The 26,636-nt window shown below is 42.2% G+C and overlaps 1 non-coding gene across 1 annotated transcript; it reads right to left on the reverse strand.

Moving 5' to 3' along the window:
• Positions 1-14,137: 14,137 nt before the first annotated feature.
• Positions 14,138-14,241, reverse strand: LOC141424403 (U6 spliceosomal RNA). The gene has a single exon (XR_012449340.1). It is a non-coding gene; the product is annotated as a U6 spliceosomal RNA (small nuclear RNA).
• Positions 14,242-26,636: the final 12,395 nt, after the last annotated feature.

A 26,636-nucleotide genomic window follows, 5' to 3' on the forward strand; every position in this document is an offset into this window, starting at 1 on the left:
CACAAGACTGAGCTGACCTGTTTGAATAATTCTGTGGGCTGCAGGAAAGTGAAAGCTATTTTCTGAAGGACCAGATGGAGTGCAGGTGGCCCAGGTGACATGAGAACCATCTGAGGGTGTGGAGGAGCAGGTGGGGCAGAATAGAGGAACTCTTGGTTAAGCCTTTGGCTCCTGTAAGTTTCAAAGATGTCAAGGCAACACAAGAGATCTTAGTCCTTACGGTATGCTAGAATTAGGAAACACGGACTCCACAGATACTTCTTTTTTCTTGCAGTGCTAGGGATTGAACCCAGGTCCTTGCCCATGCTAGGCAAGTGCTCTACCACTGAGCTACATCCCCAGCCCCAGATACTTCTTCTGTAAGAGACAAGATATATGATGAATCAACATTTGAACTTCCCTAAGTCTGTAACAGGGGCTTAAAAACTGCTTTTGCTGAGGAACACTGATTCCTCACTTGGGCCCAGGAATTAACTAAAGGCAGGAAACAGTTAGATGATTGTGACACCTCTTTTCCATAGAAAAAAGAGGTACACTGATGGCTCATGTCTGTAATCCCAACCACTTGGGAGGCACAGGTCAGGAGGACTGAGGTTTGAAGTCAGCCCAGGCAAAAAATTCGAGAGACTCCGCCTCAAAAATACTTAAAACATAATAAACGTTCTGGTGGAGGAGCTCAAGTGATAGAGCTCCTGCCTAGCAAGTGCGAAGCCCTGAGATCAAAACCCACTATTGCCAAAAAAAAAAGAAAAGGAAAAAGAAAAAGAAGTGGAAGGAATAAACTGACAGTGGGGAGACAGGCACCTAAGGCTCATGCCTATAATGTTAGCTGCCTGGGAGACTGAGATTAGGAAGATCATGATTTAAAGCCAATCCAGGAAAATAGTTCCCAAGACTCCATTTCCAAAAAATAACCAGAGTAAAATGGACTGGAACTGTGTTCCAAGGGGTAGAGTGCCTGTTTTCCAAACACTAAAACCCTGAGTTGAAATCCCAGTCCCACACACACAAAAAAATTTGCCAGTGGGGAAAATGTAATGGGGACTACAAAAGGGAAAACTTTCGGTGTAGCCAGCTTGCATACTGGCCAATTAACTCTGCTTGTTAAGCAAACTGTCTGCATAGTGGACAGTTACTCTTCAATTAAACCAGGAGGTCTTCTCCCCACTCTCTCTGAACACCAGAGAAGTAAACTTGACATCCAAGACATACAGCTACAGAAATGTGACTCCTGGAGGCACCAGGAGGCACCTGGAGAACCAAGGTCAGCACCTATTCTGGGACACGTGTTTGGTCATGTACTCAAATTGAGCCCCTACAGTCCCCTTTAAAAAGCAGACATTTTCTCTCAGAATGGGGACGGCAAAGCTATGAGAGGTTGACTCTCCCTGACCTCTTTGTCTGAAGAATAATAAATCTAATTTTCTTTTCTTTTTTTTTTTTTTAACTGGGGCTTGAACTCAAGGCCTTCACCATGAGCCACTCTGCCAGCCCTTTTTCAAGACAGGGTCTCTCGAACTATTTGCCTGGGCTGGCTTCGAACTCTGATCCTCCTGATCTCTGCCTCCCGAGTAGCTAGGATTACAGGCGTGAGCCACCAGCACCCAGCTCTAATTTTCTTTTCCACAAAAACCCTGCTCTTGTTATTTGTGAATTGGCACTGAGGCCAGGGGACAGTCTTTCTGCACATGTGCAGTCAAAACAGAATGCCCCAATGCATTCTGTTATAATTAATTATTTTGGGTGGTACTGGGGTTTGAACTCAGGGCCTCTCTCTTTCTAGGCAAGCTCTCTACCATGATCCACTCTGCCAGCCTGCATCCTGTAATGAGGTGCAGTTCATATGTATGAAGTTTTAAGGAAGAGGTGTCTCAAAGGTCATCCAAGGACAGGTTCCCCAGTCCTCAGAACAAACATCCTCTTTATCACCATGTGGTGGCTACTGAGTTAACCACAAAAAGGACTTCTACAATACCAGCTACACAGAAGGTAGAGATGGGAAGGATCAAGGAAGGTTCAAGACCAGCCCACACAAACTGCGCATGGAGGCATAAATCTGTAATCCCAGCTAAGAGGGGGGTGTAGGTAGAAGGATCTTGGTCCATGGCAAAAAGCACAAGACACTATGTGAAAAATAACTAAAGCAAAAGGGACTGGAGGTGTGGCTCAAGTGGTAAAGGGCTTGCCTAGCAACTGCTAGGCCTTGAGTTCAAACACTGGTACTGCCAAAGCGGGGGGGGGGGAGGAAAAAAAGCAAGCACTCTCTTACACTTAAAACTTAACATTTATGACCAACCCACACTGCTGTACTCTAACATCATATAACATCAAACTCAGACCTGTACACTTAGACAATTCAAGGAGCAAGTCGCAAGAGATTATGCAATCCCTCCCCCAAAACAGTTCAACTCACTCAGGAAAATAATTTTCAGAAACTAAGTTAATCTAAAGGATCTCCTCCTCCTTAACATAGGGCCTATCCTTTTACCTAGGTTTACACCCTGGTCTTGACACTGTGGATTTCAAGAAAAGTCAAGGAAAATAGAATGAAAATATATTGCTTCACCTCCTGGAGTGGAATGGGTTCAGGTGTCCCACTGTCCGCCCTTTCTCTTCCAAATGGTGGTGTGGTAAGTCTCTGTCCTCGTGGTCATCCCCAGGCCTGGGCCTTGCATATCAGCAGTGAGAAACAGGAAAAGCACACACCATGCAGAAGAAAAGGTATCTGAAAGGAAAGAAGGAAAGAAGAGAGAGAGGGAGGGATGGAGGGAGGGTTTGTGACAATCCACCTCTGTATATAATCTTTTTTTATGGTTGTGGGATTTGAACTCAGGGCCTACACCTTGAGCCACTCCGCCAGCCCTTTTTTTGTGATGGGTGTTTTCTTCAAGACAAGATCTTTCGAACTATTTCCCAGGGCTGGCTTCAAATCCTGTTCCTCCTGATCTCTGCTTCGAGAGTAGTTAGGATTACAGGCATGAGCCACCAGTGCCCGGCATTGTATGTAATCTTTATAATTCTACTCAAAGCTTAAGTTTTAACCTACACCCTGTTTGTGCAGCCCTGAGGACCAGAATTTTTTTCCCTCTTAGTCTATATAAAAATGCCTCTTGAAGCCGGGTGCCAGTGGCCCATGTCTGTAATCCTAGCTACTCAGGAGGCAGAGATCAGGAGGATCGTGGTTCAAAGCCAGCCTGGGCAAATAGTTCACCAGACACTATCTCGAAAAAAATCCATCACAAAAATAGGACTGGTTGAGTGGCTCAAGGTGAAGACCCTGACTTCAAGCCCCAGTACCACAAAAAAAAAAAAAAAAGCCTCTTGAGCCAGGCACCAGTGGCTAATGCCTGTAATCCTAACTACTTGAGAGGCTGAGATCAGAAAGATCTCGGTTTGAGGCCAGCCTAGGCAAAAAGTTCCTGAGATGCCATCTCCAAAATAAGCAGAGAAAAATGGACTGGAGGTGTGGTTCAAGCGATAAGAGTGCTTGCTTTGCAAGGAGGAAGCCCTGAGTTTAAACCCCAGCCCCCCCTCACCCCCCAAAAAAGAAAGCTTTTTATATGGAATCTAAAGAAGTCAAAGTCATAGAAAGAGAGTATGGTAGCTGACAGGAGTGTGGGAAAGAGGAAGTACCAGGATTTTGGTTAAAAAGCACAGTTTCTATTGTAAGATGAACAAGTTCTGAAGATTTAATGTTCATCATGGTAACTGCCTTTAATAATAACATATTGTTGGGCTAACAGAATGACTCAAGTGGTAGAGTGCCTGCCTAGGAAGTGCAAGGCCCTGAGTTCAAATCCATACTGTAATAATAACAATGTATTGTATACTTAAAACTCTTAAGACAGTAGATATTAAATGTAATAGATATGTTAATTGTGGTAATCACGTCACAACATATGCCAAAACATCTCATCGTACCTCTTAAATATATATTTTTTAAATTCTGGTTTTTTGTTTTGTTTTGCTTTTTGGTGCTGGGGATGGAACCCAGGTCTTGGTCATGCTAAGCATGTGCTCTACCATTGAGCTACACCCCCAATCCAAGTCACAATGGGGGAGGGGGGTGAGATAGAGTCTTCCTGTGTAGACTAGGCTGGCCTCAAAACTCAGGATCATCCTCCTTTTACTTCCCCAGTGCTGAGATTACAAGTGTAAACCACCATACTGGGCACCAACATATAATTTCTAATGTGTAAAAATGAGTAAATGCACTTGGGAGGCAGAGGCAGGAAGACTGAGAGTTTGAGGCCGGCCTGGGCTACATAGCAAGACCCTGCCTCAAAAAAAAGAAAAAAAGAAAGTCATTGCAGTGGCTCAGTGGTACAGCATGTGTTTAGCATGAGAAAGGCCCTGGTTTTGGAATATATATATATTCCAAATTATATGCATATATAACTGCACTGACATATTTATAGAATTCTGAGTGCTTGTTTTCTGTTTTTGTTTTGTTTTGGGACAGGCATTTGAACACAGGGCTTCACACTTGCAAAGCAGGCACTCCACCACTTGAGCCACACCTCCAGTCCAGATTTTTGAGGTTTTTAAACTAAGATAGTTGAAGAGATGATGAGAAAGGAGATATGGATTTGAGAGCCATATGGGAAGTACTGATTACATCTCTTTGTGATCTAGGGTGGTGGTAAGTAGGAATGTATCAAAAAGGACTTTAGTGACTCTGGCCTTGCAAGTGATGAGAGACATCACCATCAGTAGGAAAAATGGGCATTGCCATCCTCTGGTATAAGACATACCAAAAGATGAAAACGTGTCCTGTGGTCCTCCTGCCAGATCTTGTGACCTGCTCTCAGCCATGTGTTTCCCAAAATACCGGGTCAGAAAAGTCAAAGGAAGACTGAGGAACTGTACACGTGTCTCCAGTTGGATATTATTCTCCTATACTCTCTATGATTCTGAAATTATATCAATCTGGAAAAAAAATGCATCTTAGGGCAGAGCACTTGGGATGAGAAATCCTGAACTCACATCAGGGTAGTGGTGTTGAAACTCCATGGGCTCTGGACCTACTGTGCTGATGAGCCCAGAGAACCTTCAGATACACGCATAAATACTGTAGCACACCTTATTTGCAGATTTAACAATGAGGTTTTGAACCAGCCTGTTCAAATAAATAATTTTTTAAATGCAAAGAAATTTCAAAACCAAAAATTTTAAATTTGCATGCACCTTCCACAGCTCAGTGGATGGAAGAAGCTTTCAGTCAGTCCCACATCATGGTCGGTTGTGTTGAAATCATTGTGAGATCTGCTGAGTGTTTCCCTGCTCCTCATTTTGGGAAAATCTGCCTCCCAAAAGGCAAATGGTGGCCAAAAAGCAAGATAAAAGTAAATGTGCTTGACTGAAGTGATCAAGTGACAATTTGAGATGTGTTGAAAGGTGTCATGTCCTTAGCGGAAGTTGGGTGGTGATGTGGGAAACATGAACCAAGCATCTGCAGCACAGAACTGAATGCTATGCAACTTCAGCATTCAAGGTGTGTCCTCAACAGCAGCCACCTTAGAGCTGCAGATCCAAGGACACCAGGGGTTTATTGTACAGCATATTCACTCTGCCCAAGGACAAAATTACAAGTTAGTTTGAACACTTTTTTGGGGGGAAGAGAAGGTTGAGGTGCTGGGGATGGAACCCTGGGCCTCATTCACACTAGGCTTTACCACTGAGCCAAACCTTGACCTGTATTTTGCACTTTCTAGAAATAAGCAACACTTAGCTCTGGAACTCATAGTAAGTAGTCTCTTGAGGGTTGGGCAGTAGAGGTTGATAAGAAAGGGTTGAAAAAAACAGAAACAGAAAAAAACCCAGAATTGGTCACTTCAACATTACTTTTCCTGTGTGGCTGGGATGGGAGACAAAACAATAGGAAAATAACAGATTGGCTAACATCAGCTTACTTTTTTGTAAAGATTAAAACAGAGGGAACTTCATTATCAAACTGGTTGAAACTGGTCTGTGTGGGAACTTTGGTGATCAACCTCCTGACTTCTGTGTAGGTCAGATAACAAACCAGTGTGGTTGCAGTTTGGAGAAGTGAAAATTTACATGAATAACTCCATGTTTTTTCTTTTATTTTATTTATTTTTTTCTTGTTTGGATGACTCCATGCTTTATTGTTGTTACTATTATTATTATTTTGGCATCACTTCCCGTGGAAGAAGGCAGAGGGCTCAGAGGGGCCCTCATACTTTTTTAATTAAAGAAGAGTGTGGAAGTAGACCTAATAAATGTTCCCTCTGGCAAAACACATGTTTTTGCAGCCTACTTACCATGTCACGTGTGCACTGGAGTTATATAAGGGAATTGGCTGATTCTCTAGGGACAGTGGCTTTTGCATTGTTTAGAAGGTTCTGCTTGGGAGAACTGACCTTCAGCCCCACAAGAAACCAGAGAGATTGTCTGCAGTTTGAAAGGCAGAGAATTATAACCTCTGGAGCAACTGCAACTGAGATTACAACACACCATAGCTGGGGCTGTGCTAATGTCAATTTTTACTGCTTTAAGAATTTAGGCTTTTATCTGGGGGTGTGGTTCAAGTGGTAGAGTGCCTGCCAGGCAAGCTAAGCTCAAATCCGAGTACCACCAAAGAATTTATGCTTTTAAAATAAAAAACAACAAAAGGGGAGAAAAGAATTTAGGTTTTGTTTATTCGTTTATCAAGTATTCACTGAACACCTGTCCTGTGCTGGGCACTGTTCTAGAAGCTTGTGATACAAGCAGAAAATAAAAGTGCTCCAAGCCCTTCACCACTGTAGTGAACAAAGGTCTTGCATTACAGAGCTGTGGAAAAGACATGGTTTTTGCTACAATGACACAAATGTAATGAAAGATTTTAAAGATCTGTCATATAGTGATTTTTCTCAAACATTCTAGTAACTCCTCAAATTCGGGTGTGACAGGAGGACGGTGTAAATTCAAGGCCAGCATAGGCTATACACCAAGAACCTGTCTCAAAACAACAAACAAACAGTTCCTCTACCTACCATGCCTTCCTAAAACCAGTGCCACCCAATAACCAGCAGAAATACTGATGTATTTTCATGTAGGCTGGTGAGAGGTCTGGGTATTGCAGCTACTGGAAGTTCCTCTGAGACGGTTTTATGAGGAGGAGACGCACTCATTTCATGATATTAATCAAATTCTAATTGAGAATGAAAACTTCATAGCAGCTTCAATCTTGTCTCTAAATGAGGAAAGGAGAACATCTTTCAAAAGCTTTATTCATACCGGGCACCAGTGGCTTACTCATGTAAACCTACTTTAATAATAGAAAAAGAGCTGGTGGAGTGGCTCAAGTGGTAGACTGCCTTCCTAGCAAGAGCAAGGCCCTGAGTTCAAACCCCAGTACCACCAAAAACAAAACAAAATAACAGAAAAAAAAAAAAGGGGGGGATTACTAATTTGAATGCAAAATACGTTTTTCTGTGAAACCATGGAGACAATGTATAATTCTGTTCCACTGTGGAACACATCCTGGTTGGTGAGAGACGGATGGTCCCCATCAGTGGTTCTGTAATTGTACCTGACCAGCAGCACTGCTCCCTTGAGCACTTGTCAGACATGAAGGTTCTCAGGTCCTACCCCAGGCCCCCTAGATCAGAAACTGGGAGGTAGGGGCACAGCTGTCTGTTTCAACAAGCCTTCCTCATGACTCCAATGCAGCCTGACACTTGAGAGCTGCTGCTACCAAGCAGAGGCTTGGAATGTACCTGACGAATCCAACTGTTTCTGATTCCCACGAAATCCCAAAACAGATGTGCTATGCGCACATCTACATTTACTACACATGCAGAGAGAAAATTTTAAAAGGCCAAAGGGAAGACGCCACTCAGAATGACTCATTTCATGTAGTTGGAATTTTATTTTATTTATATATTTTATCTTAATTACTTTTTTTTTTTTTTGCAATACTGGGGATTGAACTCAGGGCTTAGCACTTGCCAGGCATATACTCTATCACTTAAGCCACACCCCCAGTCCTTAGTTATGTATTTAAATTTTTAAATTTTCTTCATTTTCTTTGCATTTTTCAAGTCATCCACAATGAAATGAAATACATTTAAGGATGTTTAAAAATTATGATTATAGCCAGATGTGGTGGTGCACACTTATAATCCCACCACTCAGGAGGCAGAGACAGGAGGATTACAAGTGCCAGGCCAGCCTGGGCTACACAATGACATCCAACCTCAATCTCCTGCCCTCAAAAAAAGTATGATAGCATACTTGATAGATAACAGCATGATAACATGTTGATAGACTTCCACTCCTAGGAACAACAGAGGAGAAGGGGCTTTTTACTTGAGAGGGACCAGTGACTCACTGGAAGAGGAACTCAGTGGTAGAATGCATGACAGTGAGGATCTGGGTCTAATCCCTAGCACCTTTAATTTTTTTTTTAAAGAATAAGGTACAAATGCTGATTTTAGGAATGAAAACACATGACATTTATCATAGAAGCTTAAAAACGATAACAACAACAAAAAAAAAGAGGCACATTCCTTACCCCGTAACTTAAAAAGCTTTTACAAAAATGAAAAAATTCCTAGGAAATCACAGCATACTAACTCTGTCTGAAGGACAGCATCTGTAGAGTTGTATGTATATGCCTTTTTAATTGACTGTAATTAAAACCTTATCATAAAGGAGTGTTAGGAGTGTTGTTAACGTAACAACAGCCACAGACTTAAAGTGTAAATAAAACAACACTGGGCCACAAATGCTACTCACTCCTCAATCCAGGAGGATTCCGATAAAACACGGAAAGGAGGGAGAAGTATTTTCCTGTTATCACTATCACTTAACTTTGCAGTGTCCTAAGGTGGGAAAGATGGCATGCAGTTCCTCTTACTGGCAGCAGATGGCGCTACCGGGGTATGCACAACTTGCTAGAGGAAGAAAGTTCAGTGTATTTGGTCAGAGATTGTTCTGATAGATTTAAAGCAGGAACCAGGGCCGGGGGTGTAGTTCAGAGCACAGCACTTGCCCACCATGTACAAGGCCATGGATTTGATCCCCAACACTGAAAACAAAAAGAGCATAGCAATTTAATTTTGGAATGTTCACCTCCTAGCCACACCAAAGTGAGAGTAAGCTGTGCACTGTGGAGAAGCAGTGTTTTATTTAGTGTTTGGATCCACACCCAGAATGAACATAAAAGGGAAGCTGTGGGCTCATGACATGTGTGACTAGACAAAAGCCATCTTTCACACCTACCAAAGAGAAGCAGGAGAGCCCTAGCGCTGTGCACAGACAAGAAAGCAGCCAGGATAGGCTCAAAATACCCAGTGGAAATCACAATTGCTATTAAAAGAGAAATGTTGGCACCAATACCACTGCTACCTTCACTGGTTCTGATAGTCACCCTTGGCATGTGAGCTCAGTTTTTGGAGAATTAAAATATCTGCTTTTTTTTTTTTTTTTTAACTGTTCTGGGATTTGAACTTGGGGCTTCATGCTTGCTAGGCAGATGCTCTAACACTTGAGTCTCTCTGCAAGCAAAATACCTGCTTTTAAGGGGAGGAAAATTGCCTGAGTGTGGTGACATGCACAGAGGCTGAGGCAGAAGGATGTCTGGGCAATATAGTAAGCTCTCTTTTCAACAACAAAGGAGTAAAGAGGAAAATCATCTGATCAAAATGCCCCAGTTTGAATCAAGTAAGTATTCAAGATGCTCAAGATATGTGCACCTAAAAGACACAAGGTTTTTTTATGGTGGTACTTGGAGATTCATGCTTGCTAGGCAGGTGCTGTACTACTCAAGCCACGCCTCCCACCCTGTTTTGATTTTATTGTTGCCTTTTTACAAACCATATTTTTTTGTTTTTATTTTTTGGTGGTACTGGGGTTTGAACTCAGGGTCTCACACTTGCTAGGCAGGTGCTCTACCACTTGAGCCACTCTGACAGCCCTATTTTGCATTGAGTATTTTCAAGACAGTGTCTTGAAAATATTTGCCTGGGCTGACTTCAATCTTAATCATCCCAATCTCTGCCCAAGTAGCTACAATTACAGGTGTGAGCCGCAGGCACCCAGCTTACAAACCATCTTATCACTTTGTTCATATTAACAGGATAGTGGTATGTGAAAAAAATTTTTAAAAGAATGTATTCCATAGTGTGCACTAGTGTACACCCAAGGTGCTCTCCTCCACCTGCTATCTATGTACACGTGGAAATCCGTCTTAGAAAAGTTCAAGGGTTGACTTGGATCACGGGTGACTAGAACGTGGAGAAACTTAAACCATATCTGACTGTTCACACTGTGCTATGGATTCTCTCTGGGAGAGTGTCTAATGTGTGCTTGAAAGCCAGGAGACAGCGTGGGGACCACATCTGGCCTGGACTGGGCTGTGCTAACACCACAAGGTAACCTCTCCTTTATTGCTGCCATTATTAGGCTCTGCGGAAAACCATCCCCCTCAGAAATGAAAAGGGTGTGTCCATTTCTCAGCTGAAACATCTCTTCACCGTTTCTAACCCTGGAGCAAATAAAGAAGCAGTTTCCGTGTTAAAATCCTGGTTAATCAGTGTAAAAGAGAGAGAAGGAACTACTTGGAAGATCTGAGCTCCAGACAGCCTAGGAGAGGCAAGAAAGAACTAGTTAACTCCAGTGGTTCTAACTAGGGGAGATGTTTCCCAGGGAACATCTGGCAATGCCTAGAGGAATTTTTAACAGTGATGAAACAGAGGAAGAGACCCAGAGACAGAGATGGGGACACTGCCACCTAGTGGGTGGAGGAAGAACAGGGAGTAGGATGAGGCAAGTAAGGCAGGGCAATGTGGATGAATCCCTCAATATTCAAGATAAATATTTTCAAGCACTGTTTTTTGAAAATCAAAATGAATGCAAAAAAATCATTATGGACTGTATTTGTTACTTTTTTGGTTGCTGTGACAAAATACTTAACAAGCAACTTTAAGGAGGAAGAATTAATTTTGCTCAGTTTTAGAGTCTGGTTGCTTGGACACATCAGGGAAGCAGATCATATGGAAGAGGAGGTTGTTGACCTCTCAACAGACAGGAAGCAGGTGAGAACAATAGCAGGAAGGAGCCAGGGCAAGACATAGTCCCCAAGAACCTGCCCCCAAGGACCTACTTTTTCCAACCAGTTCCAAAACCTCCCAATAGTCTATTCAAATTTTGAATCTCTCAAAGGATTAAAGCCTGTAATCCTAGCTACTCAGGAGGCAGAGGTCAGGAGGATTGTGGTTCGAAGCCAGCCTGGGCAAATAGTTCTTGAGACCCTATCTTGAAAAAAATCCATCAAAAAAATAGGGCTGATGGAGTGGCTCAAGGTGAAAGCCCTGAGTTCAAGCCATAGCACCACGGGAGAAAAAAAAAAAAAGCATGCATTGGGTCAGAGTCCACATGATCTAATCATGTCTGGAAATGTCCTCAGGCACACCCAGAGGCATGCTTGACTCACTTCCTAGATCCTTCTCAGTCCAACCAAGCTGAGTCAAGATTAACTATCACATGGCCAAAATACCAAATATCAAAACATACTAAGCTAAGCATACTGGAGCATAAAACAAAGGAAAAATAAGGGGAAAAAATACTGTTTTCCCTCTTTGTTTAAAGCACTTTGTTTTGTTTTTGGAGGTGCTGGAGTTTTAACTCAGGGCCTGTGCTTGCTATGCAGACGTTCTACCTCTTGAGCTACTCTGCCAGCCTTGTTTAAAGAATTTTAATTAAATTTGTAAAATAGAGTCAAATGCTTGGAGGAGTCCTTGAGGTATACAATTAAAAAGCTAACTAGGAGCCAGGCACTGCGGTGGTTCACACCTGTAATCCTAGCTATTCAGGAGACAGAGATCAGGAGGATTGCAGTTCGAAGCCACCCTGGGCAAATAGTTAGAGACCCTATCTCAGAAAAACCCTTCACAAAAAAAAAAAAAGGGCTGGTGGAGTGGCTCAAGGTGTTGACCCTGTGTTCAAACTCCAGTACCAAAAAAAAAAAAAAGCTCACTAGGCTCAGTACTGCGGGTAGAGCTCAGTGGTAGAGTGATTGACCGGCATGCATGAGGCCCTAGGTTCAGTCCCCAGCATTGGTTTTTCTTGTTTTTGTTTTTTTCTTTTGAGACAGGATCTCGCTATGTAGCCCAGACTGGCCTCACACTCTCAATCCTCCTGCCATCACCTCTCAAGTGCTGAGATCATAGGTGTACATCACCACACCCAGCTCCTCAGCACCACAAAGCTCTGAATCAAAGAATAAGTGAAGGGGCTGGGGATGTAGCTCAGAGGCAGAGTATTACCTACCATGTACAAGGTTCCGGGTTCTACCCCCATCACACGCACACAAATACACACGCACGCACGCACATAGCTGACAAGAGGATGGTGTGTAGGGTACATGCAAATAATACACTGTTTTTAATAAGACTTGAGCATCCCTGGATTTTTGAATCCCAAGGGTTGTGGAACCAATGTCCTGAGGATACCAAGGGATCAGTGGAGTTGTAAGTACAGTGGAAGGGAGAAGGTTACTAATGGATCCTCACTGCAGGCTGATGTTGTAGTCCAGTCCAGTCTTCTCCATAACTTTCACTCCTGTGCTTGCTGACTCAAGAATTATATGTACCTTGGAGCTATGTCTAGTTTAATAGGGGAATAAAAGAGCAGACTCAAAACAAAACAGAAAAAGGCCAGGAGCTCAAAAACTGCGACACTAACACAATTAAGTTTGAGAGTTTGAGATAATTGGTATTTCTTTGCCAGTGAAAGTTTTCCTGACCTGAATCATTTGACAGTTAAAATAGCCACCTCTGTAAGGCACTGGAAGCACTGGCCTTCATAACTGGAGAGATGATTGATAACTTAAAGCAACCCAGAATATGGTTCAAATGCATTTAAAAACGTAAAATATAAGAATCTTTTTCTCATGGTGCTGGGGTCAAACCCAAGGCCTTACACATCCTAGGCAAATGGTCTGCTGGTACTCTGCACCCCAGCCAAGAGTATAAACATGAAAGTAGAAAGAAGGATTGCTGAGGTTCTGAACGTAGGACAGCATGTGACATGGAGCTGAGCAAAGACCTAGACTTTGTTGCACATGCACTCTGTTCTCATTTTGGATAAATAAATAAAGGACACAAAGAGAAAAAATCAAAATTGTTTTTAATTAATTTTAGTGTACGTTACTGATCAATTTTGTAATCATTAAATTTTCTATCATATATTTCTTACTAATAATGTTTAAAGCATTGAAGTTAATCTGGCATAGCAGATGGGCAATTTCTTTAATGCATTTAGAAATCTAGGCAAAAAAAGAATAGCCAGGCGCCAGTGGCTCATGCCTGTAATCCTAGCTACTCAGGAGGCAGCAGAGGTCAGGAGGTTCACAGTTCAAAGTCAGCCTGGGCAAATAGTTCGTGAGACCCTATCTCGAAAAAACCCTTCACAAAAAAAGGACTGTCGGAGTGGCTCAAGGTAAAGGCCCTGAGTTTAAACCCCAGTACCACAAAAAAAAAAAAAAAAAAAGAGAGAGAGAAAGAAGAAACGCACATCTAAAAAAAAACAAAACCAGAAAACTACTACCTCTGACCACTTAACAAAGAGTAAGACAAAAGTTGGTTTACCTCTCTATGTATTCCATGCATTTCACAAATAAAAAATATTTATAAGATTTTTAAAAACCATTAGATTAATATTTAAGTTCTGGCTGAATACAGAATATACAATGGACTCTGAATGAGTTCAATTTAACTGAAAGAAATTTATGGAGTTCAATATAATAAATAATAATACCCAGGGTTGGAAGCTTGGCTCAAGTGGTAGAGCACCTGCCTAGCAAGCGTGAGGCTCTGAATTCGAACCCCAGTACTACCAAGTAATAATAATAATCATAATATCCACACAACAACATGACAACCTGATACCTGTTAGGTGCTTATCAGGCCACGGCCTGACTGCTCCAGGTGTGTTGAATTGTTTGGTTATCTCATAATGGCTACCCTGTCTTTGCCTCCATCCTTAAAACAAGGAAACTAATCCATAATTGGAGTGGTGAATTGACTAAATTATATTAAGGCAAAAATATTAATTATATTAAGGTTAGACCTAGTGGACAAGGGCAAGTAGTTTGGGTTTTTTTTTTTTTTGTTTTCTTTTGTTTTTTTAAAATATGGAACACTTCACGAATTTGCGTGTCGTCTTTGCGCAGGGGCCATGCTAATCTCTGTATCTTTCCAATTTTAGTATATGTGGTGCCGAAGCGAGCACGGGCAGGTAGTTTATCTTAAAGAGTTACACAAGGAATCTTTAAAATAATGGTGATAGTAATGTTAATAAGTGCTATTTAAGATGTATTGCTATAAAAAAGTATAAATAAGGTCTCCATACTAAAATGTCAAATTATAAAACATACTTGTAGTATTACATAAAGTTAATTATAAAAACTTTATCTGAAATAAAGTTAATTATAAAAACATAAATCCTAGCCTGATGCCAGCAACTCACATCTGTAATCCTAGCTACTCAGGAGGCAGAGATCAGGAGGAGAGAGGTTCGAAGCCAGCCTGGGCAAATAGTTCCTGAGAACCCATCTCAAAAAAAACTATCATGAAAAAGGGCTGGTGGAGTGGCTCAAGGTATAGGCCCTGAGTTCAAACCCCAGTACTGCAAAAAAATATAGATAGATAGATAGATAGATAGATAGACACTAATTCCTATGAAAACCACTCTTATCCCAGGAATTCTGTTTTCCCCTCACAGCATCTCTGGACTTGAAACTCTGACATTTGCATAAATTATTTCAGTTTTAAAAATTCTTTTAGAGATGGAGCCTGAGAAAGTATTCGTTATTTTCTGAGGGGCAGGGAGGTTTGGTGGGACTGGGGTTTGAACTCAGAGCTTCACACTTGGTAAGCAGGCACTCTACTGCTTCAGCCATTCCACCAACCTCAAATTTTTAAGTTTTATTTAATTTTTTAATTGAATATTTTAATTTTTAAATCTTTTTTAAAAATTAAATAATTTTTAAATTTAATTTTAATTTTTTAAATTTTCAATGCTTTTAAAACATTAGATTAAAGGAAGCAAAGATTTTCAAATCTTTTTTTTTTGACAATAAAAGCAATCCTTTAGAGCTATGTGGGTTTGCATTATATTGTTATGCGTGAAAGGAAAAGAGAACATGCCAAAGCTCTTCTGATTAAAAGCACAAACAACAAAATGACCAAAAAGTAGAAAAAGAAGACTCCATTTTGCAAGAGTTAATGACAGCCTGGACCAGGGAAAGTGAAGATGGTGATCAATTCAAAACATGTTGGTGAGGTGACTCCACAGACTTGATAACAGATTGGAAAGGGAAAATGGGAGGCAGCGATGATTCCAGGACAACTTCCAAGTTTCAGAATGTGTGACCAGATGGCCAGGGTTGCCTTTCATGACAGAGAACACAAAGCTGATGGATGGCACATACAGTCTATTCTAGAGCATGCAGTGAGAAGAAAACTTCTCGGTTAAATATTCTTACAATTCCAACTTATGTGTTGTTTGCAGGGGATGAGGAGGCAAATAAGAACGAGGAAAACGTGCAAAGAAGCTGGAGGAGAGCCAAGTGTCCTGGTTGATTCAGGCTGCTGTAAGGAATACTGGAAACTGAGTATCTTGTGACAACATAGATGTATTTTCACAGTCCAGGAGGCTGGTAAGTTCAAGTTAAAGGTGCAGGCAGGTTCATTGTCATACATGAGCCTTTCTGCTCATACATGGTGTCTCCACTTCTGCCTTCAAATGGTGGAAGGATGAGCTAGCTCTCTGGGGTCTTCTTTACTGGGGCACTAATCCCAATCCTGAGGGTGGACCCTTCATGACCTAAGCACCTCACAAAGGAAGGCCCATCTCCTGACACCATCCCCACCATTGGGATTTCATTTTCTCTATTTCTTTCTTTTTCTTTTGGTGATACTTGGTTTGTTTTAGGGGGGATTTTTGTTGTTTTTGGTTTTGGTGGTACTGGGGTTTGAACTCAGAACCTGGAGCTTTCTACGCAGTTGTTCTACCACATGAGCCACACCCCCAGGCCTTCTTTTCTTCTTTTGATGATACTTGGAATGAACTCAGGACCTTGCACTTGCTAGGCAAGAGCTCTATCACTTGAGTCATGCCCCAAGTCTTGAGGGTTAGGATTTCAACAGATGAATTTTTTTTTTTCATTTTTCTTTTATTATTCATATGTGCATACAAGGCTTGGTTTATTTCTCCCCCCTGCCCCCACCCCCTCCCTTACCACCCACTCCACCCCCAACAGATGAATTTTGAGAGGTGGCACAAACATTCAAACCATAGCACCGAGTGTTAAGGAAGCCAAAAGACAAAGTAAAGTCTTACATCGCTTCAAAAATATCTAGCTAATCAGGAGGCAGAGATCAGGAGGATCAAGATTTGAAGCCAGCCCAGACAAATAGTTTGTGAGACCCTATCTCAAAAAAAAAATCTTCGCAAAAAAGGGCTGGTGGAGGGCTCAAGGTGTAGGCCCTGAGTTCAAACCTCCATACCAGCTGGCAGAGTGGCTCACGTGGTAGAGCGCCTGTATAGCAAGCATGAGGTCCTGAGTTCAAACCCTAGTGCTGCCAAAAACAAAAAAAGAAATAAGACATAGCTAATCAAACCTCCATACCACCAAAAAAAGAATTTCAATGCCAGGCATTCTAGTGTGTAACTATAATCCCAGGACTCTGGAAACTGAAGCAGGGGTATCACAATTCAAGACTAACCTGGCCTATATAGGGAGACCCTATCTCAAAAAACAAAGCGAGCAAAAAAAAAAAAAATCCATATATTTGCAAAGTAACCATATTCAAACATAGTAATAGTTTTTCAGCTGATAAATTTTTTCACTCCTGTGTTTGCACTAAATTAGTCAATATTTTGTTGTATTTCACAAAGAAAATCATGGTATACAGATCTCTGCACCCAAAAATGTAGACAGAGTTCTGTAGGTTTGTCTCAGTGAAAATGAAATTTTATAATAAGGCATCATTAGTCCCATATGCATATGGGTAGGGGTATGATAACATCTATTATTTTATATCTTAATGAGGATTAATTAATAACGTCTTCTTTTTTAAATTTTTTTATTCATATGTGCATACAATATTTGGGTCATTTCTCCCCCCTCCCCTCCACCCCCTTCCTTACCCCCCACCTTCTCCCTCTCCCCCTCACCCCCTCAATACCCGGCAGAAACTATTTTGCCCTTCTCTCTAATTTTGTTGAAGAGAGAGTATAAGCAATAACAGGAAGGACCAAGGGTTTTTGCTAGTTGAGATAAACATAGTTATACAGGGAGTTGACTCACATTGATTTCCTGTGCATGTGTGTTACCTTCTAGGTTAATTCTTTTTGATCTAACCTTTTCTCTAGTTCCTGGTCCCCTTCTTCTATTGGCCTCAGTTGCTTTAAAGTATCTGCTTTAGCTTCTCTGAGTTGAGGGCAACAAATGCTATCTAGTTTTTTAGGTGTCTTACCTATCCTCACACCTCCCTTGTGTGCTCTCACTTTTATCATGTGCTCAAAGTCCAATCCCCTTGTTGTGTTTGCCCTTGATCTAATGTCCACATATGAGGGAGAACATAGGATTTTTGGTCTTTTGGGCCAGACTAACCTCACTCAGAATGATGTTCTCCAATTCCATCCATTTACCAGTGAACGATAACATTTCGTTCTTCTTCATGGCTGCATAAAATTCCATTGTGTATAAATACCACATTTTTTTAATCCATTCATCAGTAGTGGGGCATCTTGGCTGTTTCCATAACTTAGCTATTGTGACTAGTGCTGCAATAAACATGGGTGTGCAGGTGCCTCTGGGGTAACCTGTGTCACATTCTTTTGGGTATATCCCCAAGAGTGATATTGCTGGATCAAATGGTAGATCAATGTTTGGATTTTTAAGTAGCATCCAAATTTTTTTCCAGAATGGTTGTACTAGTTTACATTCCCACCAACAGTGTAAGAGGGTTCCTTTTTCCCCCGCATCCTCACCAACACCTGTTGGTGGTGTTGCTGATGATGGTAATTCTAACAGGAGTGAGGTGGAATCTTAGTGTGGTTTTAATTTGCATATCCTTTATTGCTAGAGATGGTGAGCATTTTTTCATGTGTTTTTTGGCCATTTGAATTTCTTCTTTTGAGAAATTTCTTTTTAGTTCACTTGCCCATTTCTTTATTGGTAATAACGTCTTAATGATTCTTGTAAGAAGTACACTGGTGAAGAGGTTTTCTAGAAAGTTTCTTTGATCCATGCAAAAGGAAAACAAAGACCAACTTTACCTGTCTCAGCTTCCTGGAACTGTTCCTTGGGGCTGGCGGAGTGACTCAAGCAATAGAGCGCCTGCCTAGCAAGCGTGAGGCCTTGAGTTCAAGCCCCAGTACCACTAAAAAAAATATATATTTGTATATATATATGTATGTGTATATATATATGAACTGTTCCTTGAGCTGAGTGATAGAGTGTCTACTATACTTGTGAGGCCCTGGGTTTGATACCCAGCCCTGCAAATCACTTCTTTAAGAGATACAGGCATGTCTTGAGTACTGAGTACACCAGACTTGTTACATTTTGGTTTTATTTGTTTGAAACAAGGTTTCACTATGTAGCCCAGGCTGGCCTTGAACTTGTGACCTCCAGCCTCAGCCTCCCCAGTGCTGAGATTACAGGTTTGGGACATTGCGCCCAGCTAGACTGTCTCTCACTATTTCCATTGTATATATAGTCATTAATGTTGACAGCAGAAGGGGCTATGTTCAATAAAAAGACAAAATAAATATCCCAACAAGTGGTAAATATCTTTGGAAAAGTTAATTAACTGCTGCCTCCCTACATCTAAACACCAAGTGCCACTGTCCCTCACCTCCAGTGGAATTTCCCAGAGTCTGTTGATGTAGGTAGTCCAGAGATAATTGACTCTGAAATGCTATTTGAACAAAATGCTTCTTCTTTTCTCTCTCTCTCTCTCTCTCTCTCTCTCTCTCTCTCTCTCAGGACACAGTCCAGAGTTAGAGCACTCACTCACGTAGCATTCCGAAGACCCTGGGTTCAATCCCCAGCACCATGAACAAACAAACAAACTAAGCATGTTTTCAATCTGAATGGCTGGTCCAGGAAGACAGAGCTGATTCCAGAAGACCAAAAAGATAAGGTTCTCAGATAAAGCTACCATTGTCTGTGAGAAAACATAACAGACTGGATTCCAAGGTGGCCCAACAAACCTAGATATGATTCTTCTCCTTGAGTGTACTTCTTAGATGTGGGAGAATAGGTCGCCTCTCAACAAGTGGGAGTTGGTGTGACTCAAGAGTGCCTGCTCAGCAAGCTCAAGGCCCTGAGTTCAAACCCCAATACCCCAAAAAAAAAAAAAAAAAAATTGGAGCCGGGTGCTGGTGGCTCACGCCTGTAATCCTTGCTACTCAGGAGGCAGAGATCAGGAGGATCTTGGTTTGAAGCCAACCCAGACAAATAGTGCCAAGACACTATCTGGAAAAAAAACCCATCACACAAAAGGTCTAGCAAAGTGGCTCAAGGTGAATGTCCTGAGTTCAAGCTTCAGTACCGCAAAAAAAAAGAAGAAGAAGAAGAATTGAAATGCTGTTGTTTTCTTGTTTAATGATTTACTATCAGATATCACCTATCAGTAGGTCATCCTCCCATCACATACACTACTTTCAGAAGATTCTAGCAGTCTACACATTGATGGGGAAGAGAAATATTGATGATGTCATAAGCAACAGTGAGAATTATGGGAGCAATGTTCTTGGGCCATCAGAGAGGGTGAGATCAAGTGCAGGGCAGGGGTATTACCTGAGAGAAGTGTGTGAGTTCAAGCACACACAGTGGACAGTTCAAGCAAACACAGATTTTCATTAACATGAGGATAATTTTATTCTTCCAGTCAATGTTTCAAAATATATTCTATTTCGATACTCCCTCCAAGCAAGGATAGCCAACCAGTACAAAGACAGGCAAGAGAATATGCTAATTGTGATAGCCAGTTTCTGTAGCTATGACAAAATGTCTGAGAAAAAATCATTTAAAGAAGGAAAGAATTTTGGATCACAGTTTCAGAGGTTTCAGTCCACAGTCAGTTGTCTGTACTACTTTTAGGGCTATGGGAAAGCAAAAGGAAAGATCATCACATATAGCAGCCAAGAAGCAGAGAGAGAGGGGGAGTGACAAGGACATATATATTCTTAAACACATGCCTTTAGCCGGGCACCAGGGCTCACGCTTGGAATCCTACTTGAGAGGCTAAAATCGGGAGGATTGCAGTTTGAGGCTAGTCCAGGCAAATAGTTCCTGAGACCCCTCCATCTTCGAAATAACCAGAGAAAAATTTACTGGAGGTGAAGTTCAAGCAGTAGAACACCTGCTTTGTAAGCTCCAGCCCCTGAATTCAAACCCCAGTCCCACCAAAAAAAAAAAAAAGCCCCCAAGTGACCTACTTCTTCCAACTAGGCTCCCTAGCTCCCACCACCTCCCACAGGCCATCAAATTAGGAATCTGTCAGTGGATTAATCCACTGCTTACATCACACATTCAAATCACTTCCCAAAAGCCCCACCTCTTCACATTGCACTGGGGACCAGGCCTTCAACACATCAGTTTTGGGGAGCTAATTATATTAAAACCACAACACTAATCATTTGTTCATTGGGTCCATCACCCATTCTCTTTTGTCTTCCAGATCACAAGGCTAATGGCCCAGCACCTTTTCTTAAATAATTCATCACTCGCAAGAACAGATTTATAACACACAACTTTAGCTATTTTTTTGTGGTTTTGGGAGAGGGAGCATTTCTTCTTCTCTTTCCAAGGTTCTCTTCGCTAACGGCTTTTTATTAAGATGACCTGCGTTCTTGAAGCTGAACACAGGAATGGAGACCATTCTGGGAAGCTCAAACCTGACAAGATGAAAAATTCAAATCAAAGACAAGTTTTCAAACATCGGAGCTTAAAATCTTAGTCCTCTGACAAATGAGTAAATGCTGGTTCTGCATTTCATACTGAACTGAAGAAGCAGACAGATAGCGCTAATAGGGGAAATGAAGAAAAAAAGCCATGAACCCGCAGGCCTGTGCCATAGAACGTCTCCGGATGCTGCTCAGTGCTTCTTGGCCAGCACAGGCGTCCAGCCAGGGAGTCAGACCTTGCTGCCCGGAACTGAGTCACAGCACAGGTCAATTTGCTCCAGTTTGCCTCTCAGATACATGACTTATTACTTCTGTTAATGGTATTTCTGGGAAGATAGCTCCATGCCCTAAATTTAATTTATATCGATTAATAAAGACATGATGTTTTTATGACTATAAAAACTAAAACAGCAGCAGTTAGTACTGAAGACCTAGCGGGAAGCCATAGATTTTAACTCCTTGCTTGAACCTATTTACTTCTCAAGTCCCTGTAATTGGGCACAATTTCTCATCTCTTTGTTGCATTCTTCATGAAGGTGGAAATAGATTTTGACAGGTGCTTGAAAGCATCACGATTGGAGGTAGAGCTGTGGCTCAAGTGGTACAGCCCACGAGTAAAAGCTCCAGTGTCACCAACAGCAAAAGCAATATGTCTGAGAAATGTGAATTCAAAGAATGTGAGGAATAAGTCAGGTGTGTAGTGTGTGCCTATAATCCCTGCACTCTGGAGGCTGAGGCAGGAGAATCATGAGTTCAAGGTCAGCCTGAGCTATATAGTAAGACCCTATCTCAAAAAAAGAAAAAAAATGGGGAAAAAATTTTTTTAATCAAGTATGTTTGCATATGTGTAAAAAAAATCATGGCTATAAGTTTTAATGTCTTGTATACTAAATAAAAATACATTTTTCTTACCTGAGATAAATTAAAATGGCATTGAAATAGCACACCTACTGTATTTAATAAGTAGAGTATTAGGGCTAGGAGTGCAGCTCAGCCTGCCTACCATGAGTGAGGCCCTGGCTTTGATCCCCAACACCACAAAAAATTAAATTAAATATATAAAAAAAAAAAGTGGTGTGACCAGGTTCTGGTGGTTTACATCTGTAAGCATAGCTGATTGGGGGTGCTGAGATCAGGAGTACAGTTTGAGGCCAGCCAGGGCAAATAGTTCAAGAGACCTCCCATGTCCAAAATAACCAGAGCAAAATGGACTGGAAGTGTGGCTCAAGTGATAGAGCGCCTGCTTTGTGAGTGTGAAGCTCTGAGTTCAAACCCCAGTTCCATCAAAAAAAGAAATGTGTAAATAAGTAGAGTATTGCTTTTGACATACTGTTTAAGTAAGGTTGGTCTTTACTGAATATAATTAAGAGAAGATGGTCTTGTTGGGTGCCAGTAACTCATGCCTGTAATCCTAGCTACTCAGGAGGCAGAGATCAGGAGGATCGTGGTTCAAGGCCAGGCAAATAGTTCACAAGACCCAACCTCAAAAATATTCAACACAGAAACTGGAACTTCTGGAATTTTGGCATTGGGTTTGTTTCTTTGGCTTTTTGTTTTGGTTTGGTTTGGTTTTTGACATAGAGTCTCACAGGGTCTCACTGTGTAGCCCAAGCTGGCCATGAACCCATGATCTTCCTGCCTCACCCTCCTAAGTGCTAGGATTACAGGTGTGAAATGCCCTGCCTGGCTTTTTAATCTACTCTTTCATGGGACATGTCTTCCTATGGCATCCCAAGGAATTGTGTCCCCATTTCTAACCCACCAGGACTGGTCAAGACCTTCTTACAGGCTGGTGTGGTATCTCAAGCCTGTAATCCCACCTATTTGGTGAGGCAGAGGTGGGGGAAGCATTGCCTTTCAAGGCCATCCTGGGCAAAAAAGTTCATGAGACCTCATCTCAAACAATGGCTGGGCAGGGTGGTACACATCTGCCATCCCCAGCTATTTAGGGAAGCACAAATAGAAGGATGGTCCAGGCTAACTGAGCATAACGCAAGACCCTGTCTCAAAATTAACCAACACAAAAAGGCTGGCAGTGTGGTTCAAGTGTAGAGCATCTGCCTAGCAAGTGTGAGGCCCTGAGTTCAAACCCCATACCACCAAAAAAAAAAAAAGATTACAAATTAAATGCATGATCCTCACTGCTGAAGGAAGTATTCTTATTCTTGACAATTTGACAATTCACACTACCCAAAACTTCCAGGACTGAGAAACCGTACAACATATCCAAGTGTGAAATATCCTAAAATGGAGGGCAACCCAATGGACTACAGGTCTTACTGCACAAAGCAGTCATAACACACCCAATAGGAAGCATGCCTCATGCCTGTGGACACTGACAGCCAGATGACAGGCACTTTCCTGGAATCTGGTCCCCATTTGGCTTGTCTGGTGTTTCAACTTGCAGTCCAGAAAACAAGAATATGCAATGAGGTCCAAGGGGTATGGTCCGGTGTCAAAGCAATCGCATAGCTTTCATGGGGACCAGAGTTCAATCCCCAGCACCACTGTATTGGTGATAGAATGCCTGACATAAACAACTTCAAAATTTGGCTTTGAAGTTTATTTGGCTCACAATTTCAGAGGTTTCTGCCCACAGTCCTTGGCTCTGTTAAGTCTGGGGCTATGATAAGGCAGAACACCAAGGCAGCAAAAGCGTGTGTAGACACTCAGGGTAGACAGGAAGCAGAGAGGAATGTAGAGAAGCCAGGCAAGATACAACCCCCAAAGACAGGCCACAGTGATCTACTTTCTCCAGCCAGGCCCCACCTAACTGCTGGGAACCAACCCTTCAATACATGAACTTCATATCCAAACAATAACAACCCCCCACCTCACACACACAGTGCAATGAGGACTGGTAAACTACAGCCCTGTGCTACTGTGTGTGTTAGATCCCTGGCATTCTTGGGGCAGGCAGAAGGTCCCGAGGCTAGCACCAAAACCAGACCCTGTGATTTATGACCACTTTTTCCTCCCCTGCTTGTTTCTCCCTGCCTGATTATTTCTCGGCATGCAAAACAACTCAGGAACTTCCAGTTACTCAACTAGCCAGGCATGTTGACCTGTTCCATCTGGTGATCACAGATGATCAAAGACCAGAGACTCTCTCCCTCCCCCATGGCTTGGCCCCTCCTATAAAGCCCACTACCCAATTCAGCCAAGCCACTTCACTCTGAACCTGAGAGTGACAGCCCTGCGGTCTGGACTAATAAATCTTTCCTTTCCACACGTGACGTGGTCTTTATTCAGCAGTACCTTACAGTGTGGACACTGTCTAGTTGACTATGAGAATGTAATAGGTAAGCCCTAAGAATTTCTCTTTTGTTGCTTTTTTCTTTTCTGTTTTTTTTTAGATGCTAGGGACAGAACCCAGATCTTTGAACATTCTAAGTGAAAACTCTATCACTCTAAGCTACATCCCCAGCCCTAGGAAGTACCTTTAAACCAAAAGCAACACCTCTCGCTCAAATTATAAATTGATATAATATGATCAGTAATGTGTGGTAGGTAACTATATTATTTATAGAAACATAACATCACAAATAACACAGGAACCAGTGGATGATACTAGAGTCATAAAATGGAATATCTGCACCCATTACAACTTTTGAAATGTTGAGCCTGGTAGCATATTCCTGTAATCCCAACTACTTGGGAGGCAGAGCAGGAAAATCTGGAGTTCAAGGCCAGCCTGGGCAAAGATAGCAAGATCCTGTCTCAAAGTCAAAATACAAACAAAAGGGATGGAATGTGATTTTTGACAAAGTAGCCCATAACATGCATTGGAAAAAAGATAAGCTCTTAAACAAATGGTGCTGGGAAAACTGGATATTCACCTATAGAAGCCTGAAAATAGATCCCAGGGCTGGCAGAGTGGTTCAAGTTGTAGAGTGCTTGTCTATAAGCATGAAACCCCAAGTTCAAAACCCAGTACCACCAAAAAAATTTTAAAAAGGAAAAAAGAAAAAGAAATAGATGACAGTCTCTCACTGTATACTAGTATCAATTCAAAGAAGATTCAAGATCTTAAGTTAGATATAAAATGGTGAAATTACTCCAGGAAAAACTTAGGTAATAACTAATAACTAAGGCATAGGTAATAACTTCATGCAGAGAACTCCAACAGCTCAGCAATTAGAGAAAGGATTGACAAACAGGGCAGCAAGAAACTAAAAAGATTTTCACAACAAAGGAAACAGTCACTAGACTGAAGAGACAGCCCACAGAATGGGAGAAAATCTTTGCCAGCTGTGCGCCTGACAAGGGATTAATAACCAGAATTTACATGGAGCTCCAAAAACTAACTCACAAAGAATCAATGACCCACTGAATAAACTGAAGTATAAATGGCAATAAATACAGGAAGAAATGCTCAGGGCTGGCCAAGGGGCTGAAGCAGTAAGAATGCCTCCCTCACAAGCAGGAGGCCCTGAGTTCAAACACCAGTACTGCAAAAGTAAATAAATAAATAAAATTTAAAAATAGCTAGACGCCGGTGGCTCACTCCTGCAATCCTAGCACTCAGGAGACAGAGATCAGAAGGATCACGGTCAGAAGCCAACTTGGGCAAATAGTTCAGGAGACCCTACCTCGAAAATACCTAACACAAAAAAAGGGCTGGTGCAATAACTCAAGACAAAACAAAACAAAATTTAAAATCGTCCTTACATGTATTCTTCGATTATCTGATCGTATTTATCTTCTTAAAAAAGAAATGTATTTTTTATCTTTTTCCTGGTCGTCTGCTAGGATCCTGCTGATTCAGCCCTCATACCTAACCCCTATAAGGCATTAACCGTAGCGTCCATCACGTCCTCTGGAATAATACCTTATCTTTTGTACAAAAAAAGATTGCCAGCCCAAATAAATCTTTTCTTCTTTAAAAAAAATGCTACTTACAGACCCTTCCCAATCATATTTAGATTCCTTGCCCCTGTATTTTCATATATTCGCTGCTGACACAATTGTTTCAATTACTAAGTATTTAGGCCAAAAAAGTGTATTCCTAAAGCAAAAATTAGGGCGGACATGAGGAGAAAAGTCACGGCTGCAAGGACCTGAAGGAGCTCGACGGGGCTCGGCAGGGCTCGGCGGGGCTCGGCATCTGCTCGGCTATCACTCGACAGCGTTCGGAGGGGCTCGGCGGGGCTCGGCGAGACTCAGCAGGACTCGGCGGGATTCGACGGGACTCGGCGGAACTCGGCGGGATTCGACGGGACTCGGCGGAACTCAGCGGGACTCGGCGGGACTCGGCGGAACTCGGCGGGACTCGGCGGGACTCGGCGGGACTCGACGGGACTCGGCGGGCACCGTCTCCCTCCGCCTCGCCCACGTCAGTTTGTACCGCTTCTCCTCGGCTCTGGGTTTTTCTCCTCTCTCCTGGAGGCGGCGGGGGCTGGAGATCACAGGCGGGGACTGTCTGAGCCGCTCCGGGTGGGGGACATTGACCCCCGAGCCTCAGCAGGGGGCGGAGCCCTGTACCCAGGGACCATGCTCATCTCTTCAGCTACAGCGTCACCCGCGACTCGGGTGGTAAATGGTGGTGGCCGCCACCGTCCACAGACAGGTTTCAACCAGCGTGACCTTACTGCTGTGTAGACTTCTGTGCGTGCATAACTATCAGCGCGAAACATGAAACACAGTAGACGGAGCATTGAGTCCTTCCGTCCCATCAAGGTCACCTTGGCACCTGACTAAAG

The sequence above is a fragment of the Castor canadensis genome, chromosome 6 (assembly GCF_047511655.1).
Source record: "Castor canadensis chromosome 6, mCasCan1.hap1v2, whole genome shotgun sequence".
In the NCBI taxonomy this organism is placed as follows: Eukaryota; Metazoa; Chordata; class Mammalia; order Rodentia; family Castoridae; genus Castor; species Castor canadensis.